We start from the raw sequence: 9,102 nt of genomic DNA, 5'->3' as shown, positions 1-9,102 counted from the left end.
AAAAAAAAAAAAAAAAGAAACTGTGGTGTATATATCTATGATGTAATACTACTGAGCCATAAAAAGAAATGAATTAACTGCATTTGCAGCAACCTGGATGAGATTGGAGACTATTATTCTAAGTGAAGTAACTCAGGAATGGAAAATCAAACATCGTATGTTCTCACTGATAGGTGGGAGCTAAGCCATGAGGACGCAAAGGCATAAAAATGATACAATGGACTTTGGGGACTTGGGGTAAAAGAGTAGGAGGGGGTCGAGGGATAGAAGACTACAAATGGAGTGCAATGTGTACTGCTTGGGTGATGGGTGCACCAAAATCTCACAAATTATGACTAAAGAACTTACTCACGTAACCAAATATCACCTGTACCCCAATAACTTATGGGAAAAAAAACAGAAATAAAAATAAATAAAAATGGAAAAAAATAAAAGCAATGCAAATTGCTGGTTTTAATTTAAAAAGCCCAGTTGGCTTTGAGATTTTTGATATAGGTCATTGTCATCCTTGTGCAATACTCAACCAATAGAAGTGGTTCTGGAAGTTCCAATAAGCATCTATATTTTAATCCTCGGAAACTGTGAGGCATTTGTGCCTGCATAGGCCAAGTTTTTCATCCATTCTACTGAACCACTCTATTTATTGACTCCATGAATATAGCAAATTCATCATGTCACTCAGTATTCCCTAGTTATATAACTCTCCCATGTAAGAAATAGCATCGGTAACAGCAACAAAAACAGTAACAACACTGACGTTTTCATTACATATGGGCACTCAGAAATGAATCTCCTGAATTAAATGAATGCACTATTATCTAAGCTTAGTGCCTCTTGGAAAACATGTAAAATTGGACTCTCAGCAAGCAGCATCTAAATTCAAATATAATTAATGGTTAATTTTCCTTATATTTCATATCTCTCTACCTTAACCTCCTGAATTTTATACCTAACTCTATTTATACTCTTTTGTTTTATTGCTAAGGTTTGAGACATGGAAATGGCCAATTTCTCCATATTAAATGTAGATCTATTTTAATATGTTTTTCACCCACTTAACAATCTTTTTGAATGACCATCGTTGGTTTGGAAGACCAGATGACATTCACCTCACTGCTAACTCCATTTTCGTTTTGCTTCTCTTCCCTTTGTCTTTTGCTCTTTCTTCCCAGGCATCTACCCACAAAATCTCCTGACTCCCTAGTGATTTGTTTCTTCTCATCATATTTGCTATGTTTATATCAACTTAATGTTGACAGAGGTATATGTACTTTAGCTATCTTTATTAAGGTATGGTGCTGTGACATTCTAACTCTAAAGTGTTATCTCAGCATGAATGAAGGCTTATGAAGAGGGAGAAATGTTCTTCAGGTTTTTTTTTTTTTAAAAAAGGCAGTGCATTTAGGCTGGGATAGAACACTGATTTCCAAGGATTTCTAACAATATGTGACATCCAGAAAGTCTATTATCTTACACACGAAATTTCAGTAGCCATCTGGGACACCAAATTACCAATGAAACAACAGACATGACACAGTAGTAAGGTGCACAGGTTTTGTAATAAAAAAAAAAAGAACATGATCATGATTGATTATATTTGCTCCCAAGATTTATGTAACTGATCAAATTAAGTTAATCTTTTTTTCTCTCATGGATCAAACAGTATCTTTGATAGATACTATATTGCAAACATTATTTTAATTTATTATTATTTTAAAAAACCCCAGATGTTAATTATTCTTCAGTGATAAAAAAAAAAAGATATAGATACTATAAAGTTATGGAAGAAAAAGATTTAAAAAAAATGAGAAAAAATGGTTAGCTGGAGAAAATATGCTCTCAAAAATGGAACTCTTTGCTAAGAGGCACAGATGCAATACCTTGAACCTCAGGAGAGCTTTAATTAGTCCAGCTCTTCCTTGAGCGCATGCTCAGAAGCTTTGGTGCTGTCTGTAAATTAGGGCAAGGAAATCCAGCAGGGGCCTGGGTGGGTTAAGGGGGAAGGGCAGAATCTTAAAGGGGCAATGACCATTTAAAGGAGCAACGCCTGTCAGTCCCACCGTTCTTATTGTAGGCTCCTCAACCTGTCACCACAAACTAATCCACCTTCTGTGTTCCCTGTCTCAGTTAATAGCACCTCCACTCCCCAAGTATGGCTACAATGACTAAACATGGGAGTTGTTCATGATTTCTCCCTTTTTTTGCACCTGCAAAATGTCAATTTTGCTGATTTTTACCTTAAATTTGACTTCACTTTTCCATTCCTGTTATCATTGTTCTGTTTTAAGCCCTCATTGGGTCCTATTTGGGCCATTACAATAGTGTCTTAACTGGTGTTATATGCATTTTCCACTGCTGCCAAATCATGTTTTAAAACTCACATCACTCCAACTTAAAACACTTCAGTGGTTCCCATCACCTGTAGGAAAAAGTTCCAGCCCCTTCCTGGTCTCTGTCAATTCATCAGACGTCATTTCAGACACTCCCCAGATTGCACTTTCTGTTCTCACAATAATCAATTACTTCTGGCATGTAGATCCCAATACAAGGTAAATAAACACTGAATATATAGAAGAGTTTTTGACGCACTTAAAATATATACTTTTAGGGAGTAAGACGAACTAATCTAACATCTAATTAACACTTAATTATTAATTGTATGTCATATAAAATATTAATTTATATATATTTTTCACTCAAACACATCATGGTGTCAAAAAAAAAATCCTCAAAAGTTAAAAACATGACTCTCTTACCAGTATAGAATGAATCTATGTCAAAGCTTTTATTCCATTCAATAATTGATGAGGGAACCAGCAGGATAAGCTGGTTCTAAGAGCATTTGAAGAAATTATTATTCACACACAAAAAAGAATGCTAGAGTAGGATTGCTAGATTAGATACAAAACCCGTTAATGTCCTACAGGGTAATGAAATCATAGATTATCCTTCTTACTGAACATAATCACTTACATCTCTACCACATACTAAAGAAATCTATAAGTTGACAACTCACTGCACAGTGCCTGAGCTCTTATTAATATAGTAAATAGTAAAGTCAAATGCAGGAACATTCTCCTATAGAATTAAATAATCCTGGGGGCCGACTGGTTAAACAATGCTCCATTACTACATTAAAAAACACACCCACAGCTGGGCGTAGTGGCTCATGCCTGTAATCCCAGCACTTTGGGAGGCCGAGGCAGGTAGATCACCTGAGGTCAGGAGTTCGAGACCAGCCTGGTCAACATAGTCTCTACTAAAAATAAAAAATTAGCCAGGCATGGTGGTGGGTGCCTGTAATCCCAGCTACTTGGGAGGTTGAGGCATGAGAATCGCTTGAAGCTGGGAGGCGGAGGTTGCAGTGAGCTGAGATCACACCACTGCACTCCAGCCTGGGTGACAGAGTGAGGCTCCATCTCAAGAAAACAAACAAACAAACAAACAAAAAACCCACACCCACCTCTTCTTGCTTTCTTATTATTTCCAAGTTTAGGATAATTTTTCTTAACAATGAAAGTAAAACTTCACATGAATCTTCTATGTCAGTGTTTTTGGCTTCATGATCGTCTCTTCTTGGGTCAACTAACAAAGTTTTCCAGAACACAACATCTTTAGGTCCTTCTAAGTTTTCTCAGATACAGTAGTACCCTTGGAATCTTGTGTAGGTTTTGATCCAGTTTGAAAAGGAGAGAGATATATTAGATAATTACAAACACTGGAAAAGTGCATAGTTCTGTGGATGTTAAAAATGTAGGAATAACTATCAAAATAATAATAATCTGTAGCTCTTCAAAAGAGCAAAAGAGAGAGAGGCAGTATAAAAATAGCTTTAACAATCTAACAGATGGCCAGAAAGGAAAAAGAAGATGATAAACAGAAAACAAAATAAGTTGGTAGAAATAATTTCTGATATAACGCTCCCAATAAATATAAATGGATTTAATTCATCCATTAAAAGACAGAGATGGCCGGGTGCAGTGGCTCATGCTTGTAATCCCAGTGCTTTGGGAGGCCAAGGCAGGTGGATCAAGAGGTCAGGAGATCAAGACCATCCTGGCCAACATGGTGAAACCCCGTCTTTATTAAAAATATAAAAATTAGCTGAGCGTGGTGGCATGTGCCTGTAATCCCAGCTACTCAGGAGGCTGAGGCAGGAGAATTGCTTGAACCAGGGAGTCAGAGGTTGCAGTAAGCCGAGATCGTGCCACTGCACTTCAGCCTGGTGACAGAGTGAGACTTCGTCTCAAAACAATACATAAATAAAAAGTAAAAATAAAAATAAAAATAGGCCGGGCGCGGTGGCTCAAGCCTGTAATCCCAGCACTTTGGGAGGCCAAGACAGGCGGATCAAGAGGTCAGGAGATCAAGACCATCCTGGCCAACATGGTGAAACCCCGTCTCTACTAAAAACTACAAAAAATTAGCCGGGCAAGGTGGCGGCACCTGTAGTCCCAGCTACCCGGGAGGCTGAGGCAGGAGAATGGCGTGAACCCGGGAGGCGGAGCTTGCAGTGAGCTGAGATCCGGCCACAGCACTCCAGCCTGGGTGACAGAGCGAGACTCCGTCTCAAAAAAAAATAAAAATAAAAAAATAAAAATAAAATAAAATAAAAGACAGACACTATCAAATTGGATGGAAAAAAGAAGTCCTCCTTTCATAAAAATGCTGCTGTGGTCTGAATGTTAGTGTCTGTCTTAGTCTGTTTGTGCTACTCTGACCGAGTATCACTGACTTGGTAGTTTACAAAGAAAATAAATTTATTTATCACAGTTCTAGAGGCTGGGAAGCCTAAGACTAAGGTGCTAGCAGGTTTTTTGTCTGGTGGGGGCTGCACTGTCCAAAGAGGAGGAATATTATATCCTCACATGGCAGAAGGTGGAAGGGCAAACGGGACAAATTCCCTTATCATGCCATTTTATACAGGCACCTAATCCCATTTATGAGGGCAGAACCCTCATGAGTAAGTTATTTCCCAAAGGCCACACTTCCCAATACTGTTGCATTGGAAACATCTGAATTCTGGAGAGGAACATATTCAAACCATAGCATTCTGCCCCCGCCCCCTCACCCAAATGTATGTCACATTAAAATATTTCATGTCAATAGCCCCGAAAATCTGAACTCATTCCAGCACCAACTTTATAAAGTATAAAGTTAAGAGATATGGGAACCAATGCATGGTTCATCCTGAGACAAATTCCTCCCCAGCTGTAAACCTGTGAAATCAAACAAGTTATGTGCTTCCAAAACACAATTGTGTACAGGCATAGGATAGACACTGCTATTCCAAAAGGGAGAAATAGGAAAGAAGAAAGGGGTAACAGTTCCTAAGTAAGTCTAAAATCCAATAGGACAACCCTGCCTGGTTGCTTTGATAGGAGCAGTTCCCACTTCAATTCTCACTGGCGAGGGTCACTACACACCTCCCAATACTCTTGCATTGAGAGCATCTGAATTTTGGCGGGGAAACATTCAAATGACAGCAGTGTCCCCCTAAATTACTGTTGGAATCTAATACCAAATGTGATAGTATTAAGTGGTAGGGCCCTTGAGAAGTGATTAAATCATGAGGGCTCCATCCTCATGAATGGGATTAGTGCCCTCATAAAAGACTCCGGAGAGCTCTCTTGTCCTCCTGCTGTAAGGATGCGACAAGAAGGTGACATCTTTGAAGCAGAGAGCAGTCCTTCATTAGATACCAAATCTACTGGTGCCTTGATTTTTAGACTGCCCAGCCTCCAGAAATGTGAGCAATAAATTTCTATTGTTTATGAATTACCCAATCTAAGGTATTTTGTTATAGGAGCCAAAATAGGCTAAGACACATGCCTTAAGCAGAGAGAAACTTAAAGGATGAAGGTAAAAAGATGATATAAGAATAAAAAGATTACAAGGAAAATACAAACAACAGAAAAAGTGATGCAACAATATTGACATGAGACAAAAAAGGCCAAAAGCACTAAAAAGAGCTATTTCATCATGATAAAAAATGATTCAATTAGTACCTTTATGAGCACACAGAGACAGAGAACTTGATACACTCCAAAATGATATTAATTTTGGAAAATTTTGATATATTTATTAAAAACTGATATATTTAGCAGAGAAAAATTAAGTAATAATATAACTACTTGAATAAAATTAGATCAAGTTTGATTAATAGAGAACCTTGCACACAGCAAGTGGAGAATATATGTTATTTTCAATATGTGTGGAACATTTAAAAAAAAAAAAAGGCCAGGGCTGGGCATGGTGACTTACACCTGTAATCCCAGCACCCTGAGAGGCTGAGGCGGGTGGATCACTTGAGGTCAGGAGTTTGAGATCAACTTGGGCAATATGGAAAAAACCCATCCCTACAAAAAGTAAAAATTAGCCTTGGTGGTGTGTGCCTATAGTTCTATCTACCTGGGAGGCTGAGGTGGAAGGATCACCTGAGCAGGGGAGGTTAAGGCTGCAGTGAGATGTGATCAAGTCACTGCACTCCAGCCTGGGTGACAGAGAAAGACACTGTCAAAAAAAAAAAAAAAAAAAAGAAAGAAAGAAAGAAGAAAGAAAGAAAAAAGAAAAATCACATACTAGGTCACACGAAAATTATAACAATTTCCAAGATTTAATATAATCTCTGTCTACAAAGCATATAAATTACAAACAACACTAAAAAGATGGTAAAAAAAAAAAAAGCAACCTTTAATTGGAAACAAAAAATGCACTAAAAATAGCTCATTGGTTAAAGAGGAAATTACAATGTCATGAAATATTTAAAAGTAAAAACAACAAAAGTACCACATGACAAAACTTGTCGGATGGAGCAAAATCCTATAGAAAGGTAAGTACAGCCTTAAATGTAATTACTTTATTTATTTATTTATTTTTGAGATAGAGTCTTGCTCTGTTGCCCAGGCTGGAGTGCAATGGCACAATCTCGGCTCACTGCAACCTCTGCCTCCCAGGTTCAAGCGATTCTCCTGCCTCAGTCTCCTGAGTAGCTGGGACTATAGGCCTGTGCCACCATGTCCCGCTAATTTTTGTATTTTTAATAGAGACAGAGTTTCACCATGTTTGCCAGGCTGGACTTGAACTCCTAACCTCAGGTGATCCGCCTGCCTTGCCCTCTCAACGTGGTAGGATTACAGGCGTGAGCCACTGCGCCCAGCCCCATATAATTGTTCTTAAAAAAAGAAACATTAGAAGCAAAGAAGCTAAACTTTCAAGTCATGTGGCTAGTGAAAGAATTACAGAGTAACAAAAGTACAAAAAAAGGAAAGAATTCATATAATCTATGAAACAAAAAAGAAAAAAATTCACAAAACTAATTCTTTAAAAAAATAATAAAGTAGACAAACCTCTGGCAAGACTGATAAGACTGGAACAATAAAGATGAACACTATTCAGAATGAAAAATGGGACCTAAACACAGTTAGACCCTTATTTTTAAAAACCCCAAGAGAACAATGTGAACAAGTTTATTCCAAAAACAATTTCTAAACTAGATAAAAAAGAATAATTTCTAGAAAAAAAGCGGTTCAAGAAGCAATGCAAAGCCAAATACATCTAGTTATACACATCTATCTTGACCCGTATCTATACATCTGTAATAAACAGGCTCCCCCTGCAAAACAAGCTAAGTCTAGATGGTTGCCGGAGAGTTTTACCAAACACTCACACTCATGTTATGAAAGCGCTATAAAATCTTACTGCCAAATCCAGACATGAGCATCAGGAAGAAAAGAAAATTATAGGCCTAGTTCGCTAGTCACAGATGTAAAGTCCCTAGACAAAACACTAGCAAATTAAATTTGGCAATAAATAGCAATATCATGAGCAAGTATTAACACAGGATTTATTCCAGTAAAGTTCAATATCAAAAAAACTATTACCATAATGTACCCGATTATCAGATTCAAGAAGAAAAACAATAGGATCATGTCAATAAATGCAAAAAGCACTTGTCAAAACTTCAGCATTTATTAACAATGAGGATTCGTAAAAACAGCCAAAGAAGGAAACTTTCTATTAGTAGTACCTACACAGAAAACGTTTCCTTAAGAGAGAAAAAAATCTTAGAGTTTATAGTTTACAGTTTCCAACCCACTGATAAATTCAGTTACAGTGAGCATTCATTCATTTAATTGCTAAAATAAGAAAGCAGTTCACCAGTAAAGCCTAGCTACCAATACGCTGCAACAGACATCACAATTAACGGAAAATTTTGGAAGCATAAGAAGGATGCTGGCAGGTCACGGACACTAGTTGGTCGCCATTTCTATTCAATGTTAAACTAAGAGTCATGGTCTAGACAATGGAATACTACGCAGCTGTTAAAAAAGACAACACATAATAAACAAAAAAGAAAATGAGGTTAGGGAGTGTGGGCATGAGGGGACTCCAGTGTCCCTTGGCCCTGCCACGTTTTTTTTTTTTTTTTTTAATTTTCACCTGACAAACTGCCGTTTATCCTTTAAATACCTTGGCAGGCATCACCTCCTGCCCCACAGATTAATCCTTCGTCTTTTGCACTTCCTTTGTACCTCGTGCCTACTTCTATAAGCAAATGTATCCGGCGGTTTTACAAGAATTTGCGGAGGCGGAGCTTGCAGTGAGCTGAGATCCGGCCACTGCACTCCAGCCCGGGCGACAGAGCAAGACTCCGTCTCAAAAAAAAAAAAAAAAAAAAAAAAGAATTTGCTTACCTAGCAGTGTACTTAACCCATGGCTAGCACAGAGTAGGACTGGAAAGAAATGCTGAACAGACAGCACTTTTCTCTGAAGGCTCTAGGGCCCCCCGAGCCCCTGCATTAAACTGGTTTGGGCAAAAGGACAGGCATCGCTGAGAGCCGCAAGGCCGCCCGCCAGCTGCGGGGTCCCGGGTAGGCAGAGCCCTGGGTCACACGCGGACGCGGTCCGGGCGTTTCTTCTCAGGCCCTCAGCCCGGCCCACTTCCTCTTTCCTCACTTTAGAGGGAATACAGCGATCCCCCTCAAAACAAAACACACACCAAAACACCATTTTTTTTTTTTTTTAACAGGAAGTCCAGAGGCCCGGGTCCAGGGCATCCAGCCCCGGATCTCGAACGCCCTCCTCGCCCCGCGTCGCCCG

The 9,102-nt window shown here is 38.7% G+C and overlaps 1 long non-coding RNA gene across 1 annotated transcript in view; it reads right to left on the bottom strand.

Annotated features, from left to right (window-relative positions):
* LOC105505299 overlaps positions 1–9,102 on the bottom strand; it is a 55,837-nt gene that overhangs the window by 45,938 nt on the left and 797 nt on the right. The gene's annotated exons all lie outside the window — the stretch shown is intronic.

This window comes from Colobus angolensis, unplaced genomic scaffold, assembly GCF_000951035.1.
Source record: "Colobus angolensis palliatus isolate OR3802 unplaced genomic scaffold, Cang.pa_1.0 Scaffold124, whole genome shotgun sequence".
NCBI classification, from domain to species: Eukaryota; Metazoa; Chordata; class Mammalia; order Primates; family Cercopithecidae; genus Colobus; species Colobus angolensis.
Note: the sequence above shows the minus strand (reverse complement) of the source record. Positions and strands in the feature narration are given on the sequence as shown.